The sequence below is a fragment of the Sycon ciliatum genome, chromosome 13 (genome assembly GCF_964019385.1).
Source record: "Sycon ciliatum chromosome 13, ocSycCili1.1, whole genome shotgun sequence".
Lineage (NCBI taxonomy): Eukaryota > Metazoa > Porifera > Calcarea > Leucosolenida > Sycettidae > Sycon > Sycon ciliatum.
In genome coordinates, this window is record NC_088655.1 from 19,728,995 (window position 1) to 19,743,346 (window position 14,352).

The following is a 14,352-nucleotide window of genomic DNA, read 5'->3' on the forward strand; positions in this document are numbered from 1 at the left end:
TGCTCAGTGTGCTGAAAGAGTGTGGATGCATTGATGGCAATCACACGAAGGCAGCGCTTGAGCTAGAAGACCAATGGCGTGTGAAGAAGTCCCTCCGCAAGTCATCAGCAGTGGAAAAGGAGAGCAGGAAAAGGAGAAGGAGGCAGAGGAAAGGCTGGGAGGAGACCACTATTGAGAAAGAGGGCACTACATATGACAAAGGTGGTTTCTGAATGGCAACTTCAGGTCAGATATGTGAAAATATTTCAGTAGCACTCCACTATCAGTCCTTTTTATGTAATTTTTAGGTGCATTTTTCACTGATTTTAGGGGTATTATGGGCACTCCGCGCAGTTTTTTAGAAATGCTGTACATATCTTGTATGTAAAAGTATATATTTTCTGGTTCTGTACGGTCCATTCTAGATCCGTTGCCTTCTTAGGACACAAGATCTTCTGTTAGAAACAAAATAATGGACCTTGAACTTCAGTCAAGTTATCTTGCGCACGTGCATTGTTATTTCAAGGCTGCAGTGGCACACCATGGGAACTGTAATCGCATTGTGCTTAGGCAACAGCCCTAGCCCCTTGGTACCTGATCATTTTGCAGTGTTATGTGTTTATCTTCAAGTGACCATGTTTGAGAAAAACTGCGCAGAAATCATGCCCGGCTATCGCATTTTTTCCAAAATTGCTTTCCTGCATTTCTCCATGATACCAGTATACTTTCCACAGTTCTTGGTTGCAATGTCGTCAGTGGATGTCAAGGAACATATACTGAAAATTTGAAGGAATTCTGATGTTTGAGTGCTGAGATTCAAGCGAATTTATAACGGGCACCGCAATATGGCCAGCGAACCTCCCGTCCCCCCTTAAAGGGGAAGTATACCCTAAAATCAAATTTTCACCAGTTGTAGTCTTCGGGGTGCTGAGTCGAATGGTCTTGGTCCGAGGAAGCTGAGACGCTCCCTTCCTACTTGAATCCCAATCGAACTCGCGCACTTCCACCGAAACTGGGTGACTGCGCCCTACTAGATGGGGATTTGTATGCAAAATGTCACTAAAAGCGCCATTTCGTTCTTATAAAAGCACGGATGACCGCGATTGGCCCATATGTTGTAGTCTTTTGGACGCTGAGTCGACTGGTTTTGGTCCGAAAAGGCTGCGATGCAGCGTTCCTCCTTTATTCCCAATCGAACATGGTTGAAGAAGCGGTCACGTGCTCCTGGGTGCCCAAATCACCTGGTCACCGCGCCAGCAGGCGACAACTTTCACACCAAGGTTCAACTCGAGTTCAACTCGAGTGACAGGACTGCACCCAAAAAAGGTCAAACAGGCTAGTAAGTTGTACCCTGCAGGCACGGTGACCAGGCGACTGGTGTACGCACGAGCACGTGACCGCTTCTTCAACCATGTTCGATTGGGAATAAAGGAGGAACGCTGCATCGCAGCCTTTTCGGACCAAAACCAGTCGACTCAGCGTCCAAAAGACTACAACATATGGGCCAATCGCGGTCATCCGTGCTTTTATAAGAACGAAATGGCGCTTTTAGTGACATTTTGCATACAAATCCCCATCTAGTAGGGCGCAGTCACCCAGTTTCGGTGGAAGTGCGCGAGTTCGATTGGGATTCAAGTAGGAAGGGAGCGTCTCAGCTTCCTCGGACCAAGACCATTCGACTCAGCACCCCGAAGACTACAACTGGTGAAAATTTGATTTTAGGGTATACTTCCCCTTTAAAGCTCAATCTACAGTTGCATACTTCACTAGTTTGAGGGAAAGAGACAAACGGGAAAAGTCTGAAGAAAAAATTTGACTGTCACCACCAGGACTCGAACCAGGGCCGCCATCCCAGCAGAGACTGTTCAACATTTTCTTCAGACTTCGTAACTCACACTTCCTGTGAATCCACACAGGCGGGTGGGACGCAGCCCTCACTGTACCCACACACTTCACGTACACTCTAGCACGCGGGGAGCCCCAAGTCATACATACAGTTGCATTATTATTATTATTATTTTGCTTGTTCGCGTTGGCATCAACCTGCATAAAGCAGGTATAAAGCCTTCGCTTAAGCTGCGATAAAAAAGAAAGCTCATCCTAACCGACTCAGTGAAGACTTCGGCATCATTGAAAGAATTTAAAGTGAATCTGAGGGCCTGCTGATGACTGAGTGCACCATAATAATAATACTTGCAAGTAAAAACTAATCAATATAGCTTTTCGGCTGTTTCCTTTTCATGTATATAATCTTCTCCTTCTTTTACCATGGTTGGCTATCACCCACATCTTCCCGTTTTGGCTGCCATCGGAAGCCATAAGATGTTGAATAAATAAATAAATAAGCGAGAGGGCTAGAGGAAAAGATAACGATAACGAGATACAGAATACAAAGAAATACAATGAGTTAAACATACGTATACAGTTCAAAACAAAACAGAGCAGAGCCGAAGTTACTAATCGGAGTGACAAATGCGTTGGTTCCGATTGATCCATCAATCGACAAAGGGACTAATCCGTTAATATTGCAAAGTAGAAACCGATTGCAGTTGCAGATCTCCAGGCCAGGGGCCAGCATATTGCCGATTCTGGATAGGTCTCTGCAGCATTTGATGTGGTAATTATTATCATAATTAGTGATAAAATTGTTAGAGTATCTAGAGTATCTAGTATCTAGAGTATCTAGTGTAATTGTATCCGATATTATTGTTAGAGTATCTAGTGTAATTGTATAACTTCAGCCACTACACACAGCACACATTAGTTCCTTCCACTTTCGACGATCCTGGGCAAGCTGCCTCAGTGCAACTAGATCCTCGTGTGATGTGAGGGAGTTTGTGGATCTGGAATTTTTCAGGTCGTTGTTGATAGATCGCGGGAGGGTTGTTCTCGGGCGGCCTCGGAACCCTGAGCTTCCTGGTTGAAAGTATGCTGACATAGCCTGCTGGACCGGGGATGAGGTGTCTAGTCGAAGCATGTGGCCAAGCATTCTCCACCTAGCAGACTGGATGATTCTGCTGAGTGGCTTGGAGCCAGTGCGCTTGTACAGTGCTTCATTGCGTATTATACGGGGATATTTGACCCCTATGACTGCTCGTAACTGCTGGCGGTGGAACGAGTCAAGTTTCTTTTCTTGAGTCTCTGTCAGGCTCCATGTTCCGCAGTTATAAAGAAGTATTGGGAGAATAAAGCTGCTGTATAACCTAATCCGAAGGGGTTCACGGGCATGGTTACCTCTTAGCCATATCACCCACAGCTGATGTAAGGCACATGTTGCTAGACGTTTTCTCCGACTGATATCTTCCTCCACTCCAAGCATCGATCCCAGTTTGACCGTGTTCCGCCATCGCTCGTCTACTCTGTCCTTTTCTCTTTTAATTGTAGTATATTCGGTTTTGGCTTCATTCATTTTTAAATTGTATTCCGCTAACGAGGATGATAGTATGGGTTGATTGTCGTGACATATTGTAGGCTGGTGCTGATGAAGTCTACGTCATCCGCATACGCTGTTTCATTGGGCAATTGAAGCTGAATATCCAATGCTGGTCGCGGTGAGAGTCGCTCTCGAATCAACCTCAATGCAGCCTCGAGGTAGACAGTAAACAGGACTGGCGATAGAGAATCACCTTGTGGGGTTCCATTATGTGTGACTAATGGTTTTGGTTGGCTGAGAATGTTATTCAGCTTTACTTTTATTGTGGTGTCTGTCAGAAGGCACCGGATGATGTGCAGCTCATCATGATCAATGGCTGATGACAGTATATCGACCAGCCTGACCCTCGATATAGTGTCAAATGCCTTTGACATATCAATGCCTAAGATTGAGATCTCCGACGCAACCCGTTGGCATCTTGCTGATAACCACCGATAGCTATATACCACGTCTCCAGTACTTCTCCCTGACCGGAACCCGCTCTGGTTCAGTGACAAGTACCCGTTGATAGCTGGCTTGATCCGCGTCAGGATGACCAATGAAAGAAGTTTCCGTAGGGTGTTCAACAGGGTAACTGGCCTTACGTTTCCAGGAGGACCTCTTTTCTTTCCCGGCTTTGGTATCGGGATCAGTAGCCCATCGCCTAGCTTGAGTGATTTGTCTTTGGCATAATTGTTGAATGTAGTGGCAATGTTCGAGAACAGTGCTGGTGTTCCATATTTGATAAGTTCAGCAGGTATCCCATCTGGTCCCGAAGCTCGGCCATTATTCAAGCGCTTAGCTGCGGCATGTACCTCTGTCTGCTTTATAGGGTTTTTAAGGTCTTCCTCTGTCCGTAAGAGCCTAGATGACTCCAGAGCAGGATCACAGAATATAGCACACAGTTGCATACCTTACATTTTCTGAAGTCGAACAATGTGCAAGAGAAAAGCAATGGGAAGCATGACATTGTGAAGAGAACGGGATTTGAAAACGTTTTCTTACATGCAGCTTCAGAACCTTCGCTCTGCCATCTTGGAAGATGGTGCTCGTCTTGATGTGGCGGCATCCGGTGTCTGGGGAAGTCGTTTAGTTGTAAAATTTGAGCGCACGTTCTGTGATGTTCAGGTTTTTAACCCTCATGCGCGCTCGAACACTTCCTCAACTCCCGCGGGCACCTAAGCACGAACAGCAGAAGAGAAGGGCCTACGAAGAACGCGTCAGGGAGGTGGAGCATGCTTCCTTTCTCCCACTGCCACTGATATTCAGTGCATCTGGTGGGTGCGGCAAGGTAGCCACGCTTTCCTGAAGCGGTTTGGCCATATGGTCTCGGAGAAGCGGCATGAACCCTACTCCTCCGTCATGTCCTGGATCCGCTCCCTTGTCTCCTTGGCTTTGGTTAGATCATGCAACATGAGCCTCCGTGGTCACCGTGCTTCTCCCTACCGCAGTCGTGTGGATACTGGCAGTCAACGACTGTCAGTTGCGTGACTGAGACTCTTGCAGAGTAGCCGTGTCTAGCATTTATATTCCACACTTTTATTATCAGATGATCTTGTTTTGTTTGCTATGATTCCGTGATTTTCTGCTGTGCGAATAAAACTCTTCAGGAATAATCATGGACACGGCAATGGATTATACACCAAGTGTACATAAAGGTTTATGTACTCTTGATTACACATATCCCGGGCAGTATAGTCAAAAGGCATACAAAGTACTTGACGACTCCCTGATGTACATACTATGATAGTCATGTACATGATTGTAGTCTTGCTAACATGTACATACATGTGTAACTGAATTTTAGAATTCTCTTCTCCGTCCTCCTGACGGCTACACTCCTTCCTCCTCCAGAAACAACAAACAGCAGCGATCAGAGTAGCCTTTACTTTGAAAGATCTGTCTCTGTAGCGCAGCACTGAACTTATTATTACTATTATTATTTATTAACTGGTTTGAGGGAAAGAGACAAACGGGAAAAGTCTGAAGAAAAAATTGACTGTCACCACCAGGACTCGAACCAGATTATTATTTATAATAATAATTATTATCAAGAAAGGGTTCGCTCCCCACACTGGAGATCGCGCTATTCCGCCTACTTGACACTTGACTGACTCACGACTGCCATCCAGAGAACACGGGAAGTCCATCGAACCTTCGACTCGGCAAACCTGCAAGAAATCACCACTGCCTGCTCAATACACGGTGTTTCGGGGAATTCACCCCTCATCAGTTTAGCCTGAGTAGGCTGAGGAAGATTTTGCCTGAAGAGCACCACTAATACATGTATAGTGCTCTCCAGTCCAGGCACAGACATCACCAGCAGGCAAACTGACAGTGACGCTCCGTTTCCAGCGCGACAAACACCTCGTGAACACCGGATACCAGCGTGACTCTTCCCTTGCCTTGGTCAATGGCTTTCGTGGGTGTAACTACTTCTTGAGCTGAGGAATAGATACTCATGGTAGTAGATAGCATGGTATATATAGGGGGTGAACATCGGTGATAAGTAACACAATGCAAGTGTAGATGATGTAAGTGTGGGAATAAGGTGTGAATGGAAGTGTGAGGGTAAGCGCTAACTCAATGCTGGTGGAATATGTCACATCTCTCCTTTCCCTAATGATTAGGAGTGTACCTTGTTAAGAGTAGGCATACAGGCAAGGTCAATTAATAGATGAACTGTGAATGGAATATTATGAGAAGTCCAATACTAGTAGGCTGATGCATGGAGGTAAGCTGCGCATGCATACTTAGATTCTTAATCATGTTGCACTAGTAGTAAACATAGCCATCTGCCTTCTTTTCTTTCCTAGTGCGTTGCGGATAGTGAGGCTCTGCCGGACTTTCCAATCGATCCCCATCATCCGTTGCTTCCGGTGGGGTCATGCCGTCACCCACAATCTCTGAGCCCGAGGGAACGTTGTCATCACTCGTAACCATGCTGCTGATGGCATGCACGCTGCCGGCTCCTGCTTGTCATCATTTTCGCGGCAGTTGCTTGGTTGGAATCGCTGAGACACCGGGCATTGCTTGACCATGTCTTCAATGTCCTGCTGGATTCCCGGCCAGTAAACACATTCCGATGTACGGTATTTGCACTTTTCCACGCCTTGGTGTGATTCGTGGAGAATCCGTAGAACATTATTGTTGCATGTTGGCGGGTACGATCAAACGTTTGCCCACAAAGAGGATGCCGTCCAAATATGAGATTCTGTCCCTCATGCTCCAGAATCGTCTGACACAGGGCGGTGTAGCCTTGAACGTTTCCGGCCAACCATCCTCGACCTTTTTCAGTAGTTGCAGTTCACTGTCTTTCATTGTCTTGCAATTAGCTGGTTGAGTCTCTCCTCTGTGGTGTCTGTGAGCTCGCCCATATCGTAGACCAGGACGCCGTCTTCTAGGGTTTGCGAAGCCGAGTCCACTGTAGCTCGTGATGGAGGGTCTGCAAGCACCATGTCCACGCCTTTCCTGTACTGGACACTAGCTGGTACTGCTGCAACCGTAGAATCATTTTCTGTAGGCGCAGAGGAACTTCATGAAGTGGCTTCCTCAGGATGATTTCCAGCGGTTTGTGATCTGTTTTAACCACGACATCTTGCCCCAGGATGTACTGTCGGAATCTATCGCACGCAAAACAGATAGCAAGTAGCTCCTTCTCAATTTGCGCGTAGTTCTCTTCAGACTTAGTAAGTGCCTTTCGGATGCATATGCGACTGGTCTACCTGCTTGAAGTAGGCAAGCACCCAGTCCATCCTTGGGTGCATCTGCTTGAATCACAACGTTTTCTTTTGGGTCAAATAGTTTCGGCACGGGAGCTGTCGTCAGCATTTCCTTGATTGTCTGGAAGGCTATGGTATGTTCATCACACCACAGCCAGTCTGTGTCGTCCTTGAGTAGCTGCCTGAGTGGTGCTGTTATGGCCGACTCATTGGGGATGTACTGTGCTAGAAAGTTGACCGTACCCAGGATTCGTCTCAGCTCAGCGGCATTCGATGGTGATCGTAGAGACTTGATTGCATTGACCTTCTCGGGATCAGCTCGAATGCCTTCCTCTCCAATTAGGTGGCCCATGTAGCTGACTTCCGATACTTTGTATTGGAACTTGTCAGGATAGAATTTGACTCCTTTCTCTTGTGCTCGTCCGAGTACAGTTTCAAGTACTTCATCATGTTCACCATCTGTCTCTCCAGCGACAACCGTGTCGTCTACCATTATGTGCGTATCTTCGATGTCTCCAAACGTCTCGTAGTTGCGTCTCTGCAAAATGTCACTGGCGGAGCGTATCCCGAAATGCATGCGGAGAAATCTCATTCGGCCCCATGGGGTGTTGAATGTGCAAAGCTTTGATGACTCTTCGCTGAGCTGGACTTGCCAGAATGATGATGATTCGTCAAGCACAGAAAATACTTTCTTGCCCGCCAGCTTGCTTTGGACGTAATCAAGTGTAGGGGCTGGAAACGGCTCACGGATGATGGCTTTGTTCAGCGGCTTCGGATCCAGACATATTCTGAGTTTGCCATTTTTCTTTTCAGACATCACCAAGTTGCTGACCCATTTCGCTGGCTCTCTCATATCCGTGATGATTCCGCCTTTCCTCATTTCATCTAGTGCCTCCCTCAACTAAGACGACTGTGCGGGATTTTTCCTTGGTGGCTGTGCGACAGGAACAACGTCAGCATCGATCTGAATGTGGTAGCTTTCACCGAACGTCCCCTGGCCAGTAAATGCGTCCTGGTATTGCTCGATGACTTTCTCCCGGTTGTCAGCTTTCGAGCTTGATTGGAATATGCGTTGAACGAGGTGTAGAGCTTCGCATTCATTCTGCCCAAGAATCGGGTCCGACATAATAGGTAACTGGTATGCTTTTGTCTTGGTAAGTCGTCTTGATAGTAGCCATTCCCTCTGGTCGAACCGTGCTCTGATCAAAACCAGAGAGAATGGTAGTAGTTGTGTCAAGCTGCTGGTCTGGCCGTATGCTCCTGAAGACTGAAAATGGCAATACGGATGCCATTGCACCGGTGTCTAGCTTGAACAACGTTGGTCGTTGATCGAGGAGAATGGTCTCCTTCCATCTGTCTGCTGATAGTTCACTGACCAGGATCGTTCCAAACGACCGTGGCTGAACGTCTTCCGCTTGTATTGCTGTCTGCTCCATTGCTGTGACTGCTGGTGATTTTTGCTGACTTCTGCACACCTTAGCAAACCGACCTTGCTACACTTTGTGCATGTTTTACCGTACGCCGGACACTGCCTTGGAGGATGTGTTCCCCCACAGTATCTGCATGACTTCACTGAAGGTCTAGCTGGAATTTTCTTCTGTGACCATACAGCGTCAATGTCACGTTTGTCTGTCTCTAAACCAACCGCTTCGTGGGTGAAGCGTCTAATATGTCGTTGAGCAGCTTCTCTGCATCTGCAGGAGGACAGCACTTTCTCTAGACTCTCGTCTCGTCGAAGAAGTTCCTTGCGGAGTCCGTCATCCCGCACACCCAGAATGATGCAATACCGTAAGATGCTGTCCTTCGTAGCTGGAAACTCGCACCTCTCCGGTATTCTACGGAGCTCCATGGTATACGAGTCAATGTCTTCATTTTCTTGCTGTGTCCGGGTGAACAATAAGTATCGTTCCATTGTTGCATTTGCTTTCGGGACGCAGAACTCTTCGAATTTCTCCTTCAGCTTGTCGATGTCCTTCTTGTCCTCCTCTGTGTCAAACTGCACGCAATGTTTGGTACACTTTCTGACTATCTTCTCCTATGATCATATGGAGGAATACCGCGGCTTGGATAGCGCCATCCTTGTCCTTGAGTCCAGAGGCAATCGAATAAAATTCAAGCGCCTGTTTGAACCGCCTCCACGCGTCCGCCTTGGTGGGACTGTTGATCAGGAGCTGTTCTGGCGGCTTGAGCTGGTCCATGGTCCTTGAATTTGCAGAATATGCAGCATCCGACTTCTGACACCATGTAACGACTTCTTGAGCCGAGGAATAGATACTCAATGGGAGTAGATAGCATGGTATATATAGGGGGGGGGGGAGACAGAGCATAGATGATAAGGTGTGAATGGAAGTGTGAGTGTAAGCGCTAACTCAATGCTGGTGGAATATGTCACAGTGTGTCACAGTGGGTGTCTTCTGCGCTTCCTCCCATTCACGTTCGTTGTCACTTCGAGTACTGCGCCTGCTCGTCTCTTTCAGTGCGTATCCTCATTTTTGTCTACGAGTGACTCTTCCATTCGGTGTTCCTTTGTCTTCTTCGGAGTAGTTTTTTTAAAAGCTCTTCACCACTTTCCCTTGGCAAGGGTGGGGGGGGGGGGGGGCCTTGCCCGCCTGCTGGGTTGTCGGGCTTGCCGACCTGGGTCATTAATTTTGCTCTTTTTAAAGGAAGACGTGCTGCAAACGGCAATGCATTGCACCTGTATGTATGTATGTATGTATGTATGTATAACTCATAATCACAGGGTGATCGTAGAGGCATTAATCAGCGAGAGAATTGTGAATGATGTCTCTGAATCCAACAATAATTACTGGTCTTGTGTGGTCTAGGCGAGGAAAGGATGGAGAGAATCTCTTCCGTTCTCCTTTCCTCACCCAAACCAGTGATTGTACGAGTCGTAGATGGTATTATTTTTAAAGAAATTTAATATAGGAAGGAAAGTGTCGATTATCATTAATTTTATGGGCGAGTATAGTTATGGAAGAAGTGCTTATGAAGTGTGAATAACCTCCAGAGCTAGAGTGGGGGTCCGATACTGCGATAGGTGTCCAATACATGTACAGGTACCATCATCAGGGGACGGTACTCGGTAGGCCCAATTCATCAGCACGGTGATGACAACAGTTTAGCAGCAACGTCATTTTTGATCAGTACCTTTCAAAAACACTGACGAAGTGATCACCGTCCCGGTTTTTTTTAATCTGTCAAGACTGTCATCATGATAACATAATGATTTCTCCTCGTTAATTCGTTTGGATTAGCGCTTCGTTATAGATATGGCTTTAACAGTATTCACATCCTTGTCCGCATGCCCTGCTGATGACTCTCCTGGGAGAACAATTTTTGGAAGACATGTTGGTATTCGTACTGGTGATGGCAAGGTCTAGTCAAGAATAGTGCGCTGGGAACCTGAATTCCTGCTGCAACTAAAGTAAGAACGAGAGAGCTTGCCTTGGAAGCTCAGGGCCCTACGCTATGCTTTTTGCCTAGCTTATCATGCATGTTATTAGAACTGATCGAATTTTCTCTTTGGCCCCAACTTCGTTGCGGTCTTATAGTGTTTTACGTCGACCATAACGGCTGCAATGCCCAACCATACCATTCTACTAATTCTACCACTACGAACTGATGGGCTACGTCATTGTATTGCAAAAAGTTCCCATCTGGTCGAATAACATTTATGATGAGCTACGCAAAAAAAGCATAGCGTAGGGCCCTGAGCGAAAGAAATAAACTTTCTCTTTGCATTCGAGGGTAATACGGCACCGTCTACCACCTTGATGACCTAGGCAAAAAAAGCATACGTAGGATGTTGTCAATTTTTCATTTCTCCTGTTTTTTCGAGACATAACCTGGGATTCGAACCTGCACTATCGCCGGCGCCCTGCATGCATTTCCCCGATACACTTCGCATACATACCGTATTTTCCCAGGTCTCCAATAATCGCCCAGTCTCCAATAATGATCCGGGGTGAGGGTGGTTTGAAATAATAAGAGCACAGTCTCTAATACTAGCGCGGATCACAATTGGAGTATGCGACAAGTATATTGACTGCATATAAAACAGCAGTACAACATGCCAGATTGGATGGAGTTGCGCAGGATGTCAGTTGCGTTTCTCGAGTTCTGGTAAGCCTGGGGTGCTGTGTGGACAGGATCGGCCAAAGCCAAGCCACCATACTTGACTGGCAGGGTGAGGAGCTGGTGTTCCCGAGGAAGAACCTCCCGCCCAAGGATGGCTGGGGCAATTTGCTCCAGGATGACGTCTCGAAGCGGAGCAAACTCCTCTTCAAGACCCTGCACAACACGCTGAAGGTATGACCAGTCACATGATAGAGATCGATTCAATGCACAATACGCGGACTGGGGATATTTCCTGGCAACAGCGGCAAGGCAATTGACACTGCTCACCCACGTCTCCACTCGCCCCTTGACAAACGATTTCACTCCGTCACGTTCACCGATACAGCCGCCTTGGAAACAGGCGGATGTGGCTACTTTGATGTTCAGATCCCCGAAGATATCATCAGCTTGCTGAACGAGGGGGATACAATAATGATACTCTTTGTCGGCTCAACTTGGTAGCCGAAAGCTTCACCCTGATCGATAAGGCGATCGAGCTACTTCCTGATGTTGCGCAACCGTCCCGTACAAGAAGAATCATCGGCGTACCAGTTTTGGGTGTGCTGGCTGGGTTCCTTCAGACTCTCAATCAGAGGGTGCAGACCAATGGCATACATAAGCATAGCCAGGGGACATCCCTGAGTAGTACCTTCCCGGCTGAGAAGGGTATGGACCTCAGGTGTACAGGATCCTTTCAAGATGATCACAGCGTACCTACGGTAGGCATTACATAGAAACCTTGAGCATCTTGGCCAGAGCACCCGGCAGTTCCATAGGGCCGCGGGACGGCTTGGCGAGTTAAATGCATTAGCTGCATCGACAAGAAGGAGTCCTTCTGTGTCATCCTCGGTGAAAACGTCGCTCATAGCATGAACTGCTGCCTCAATCCCAGCTTTTGCACCCGAGCAGAGCTGGTCAGCCCCACAGACCTCCTGGACATCAATTCCCGTAGCAAGGGCCATGGCTTTTGCCTCAATGCGCTGCCTGCATTCACCCACTCTGATTGGTCGCACTCCTGGTAGCTTGTCCAGTGCAATGCCTCTCCGAGCAAGGAATGCTCGCATGTTGCACCAGGGCTCGATTCAATTTGCGTATCGACGGGTTGAGGCTGCCACAGCTTCCCGCAGGCGACCGCTGGCGTTGCCATGGGATAGCAAGAACGTTCTCCACTGCTCAGAGTTGGTGCCACTAGGACCGGCACTGCCAAAGAGTCGACGGGCCACCTGTTCAATCATTGCACCAGTGATATGAACATCCTCCAGTAGGGGCAGATCCTCGCATTCAAGGAATGCTCTTGGATCGGCGGGTTGTTGCTCCGGGTGTTTCTCTTGCAGCACATCGTACATGGTCCTACCAAGTGGGCCAGCCTTGCCATGAGCCTCACCACCGGGGTCCAGTACACCTCCACCACATCGATCTGTGATTAGACGCACCGCGGATCTGACCCTGCCTTCGAGCATAAGACGGTTGAAGGTCCGCTCTATTTGCTCTAGCGACATAGGACACAATGCTGATCAGCAACTGAGTATCACACCGTTGAGCCTCACGCAATAGTTCAGAGAGGTGACCATTCTCCCACATATCCATGATCCGTCTTGTGAGGAGTAGCCGGATGTCCTTTCCTTTGCGAATAGACTTGTTACGTTGCAGAACGAGAGCAGTGAAAAGAAATTCACACTTCTTTTTACTTTTAAAAGCGATTATTTGTAACATGGTAATTTGTTCCTTGGCTCACCATCTGAGTTCTTAAAGCTATTATTCATTTTCTGCTGCCCCTGGTTATTTCTTTTAATTAGTATTATTATTTTCTTTGCCTTCGCTTTCTTGTTATTGGGCAACTTGCCCGTTAGAATCTGCGAAGAAAATAAACAACAACAACAACACTCTGAATGTTGTTGGCTATTGTTGCATTTTTCTATTTCTTCAGCTGTTCAAAATCAAATGTTGACGAAGCGTGTTCCGAACTTCCGACCCCTCCGTCGGGCAGGCCATACTGCTTTCCATGCAAAGCTACCGCTTTCCACCACATTTGCCTGATTCCACAATCCGGACCACCGTCGGAGTTGATCAGTTCAGCACCATTGAAACGCTCTCTGGAATTTTTGCGCTTAGGAAGGCAGTATTGACTGCATCGTTATCAAATTGAACTGTGGCCTCGGTGACGGCGGTGTCGTCGGAGCCCGGATCGACCATAGGTTGGGCCTGCGACCCGTCAAGTTCCGTCAACAGCTGGACCTCAGAGTCAGAGGGTGACGCCGCGAGTTCACCTACAACACTTTGTAGCGGCGGGCTAGCCCTCGGCAGGTCTCCAGCCGTTGCCACAGTTTCTGCTGAGACAGTCTCCGCTGCGACAGTTGCGACAGCTGTTTGAATCCGTACGTTCGGTTTGAGCATTTCTGCTTCCTGTCACAGTGTCAGGAGCGACTTTCCTGTCGGCATGAGCAATTTGTTCGGCAAGTCCCATTCCCGGAGCAGGGGCAGCACCGGTTGCCTTGGGACATGGACCCTTCTCACTATCCTTGTCAGCCATACAGGCAACGCTCGCCACGACTACACTCAAATTTGCTTTTCTTCTGACTGTTTCTCTGCTCCGGATGGCTGTATCGAAACATGGGTGGTGGCAAATGAGAGCCAGTTTATCGTAGATCAACATTGACCAGACAATTTGGTGCATATAATTTAATTCTCCCTGCCACGTCGGTATAACTAGTGGTGGGTGTTTTGCCTTTTTGTGTAAAATGTGTAAAATGAGCCCTGAATGGACGAGGAGGGCAGTGAATTCCTTCCGCAGGGCCTTTGGACGACGTCAGGCCGTCTTGCCATCACTAAAGACAGTAATGAAGAACAGTAGGTCACGGAATACACTCTGTGAGAACGAAAACATGGCTGCGATGCTATGATACCTATCCAATTCCACCATATAACACAGCCACTAGTTACAAATACAAAAACACGGCTTTCGCAGCATACATGTAGTTCACTCCTCTGTTGACAGATTAAAGGTGAAGTAGTTAAGGCAAAAATCAAAATTTCACCAGTTGTAGTCTTCGTGGTGCTGAGTCGAATGGTCGTGGTCCGAGGAAGCTGAGACGCTCCCCTCCTACTTGAATCCCAATCGAA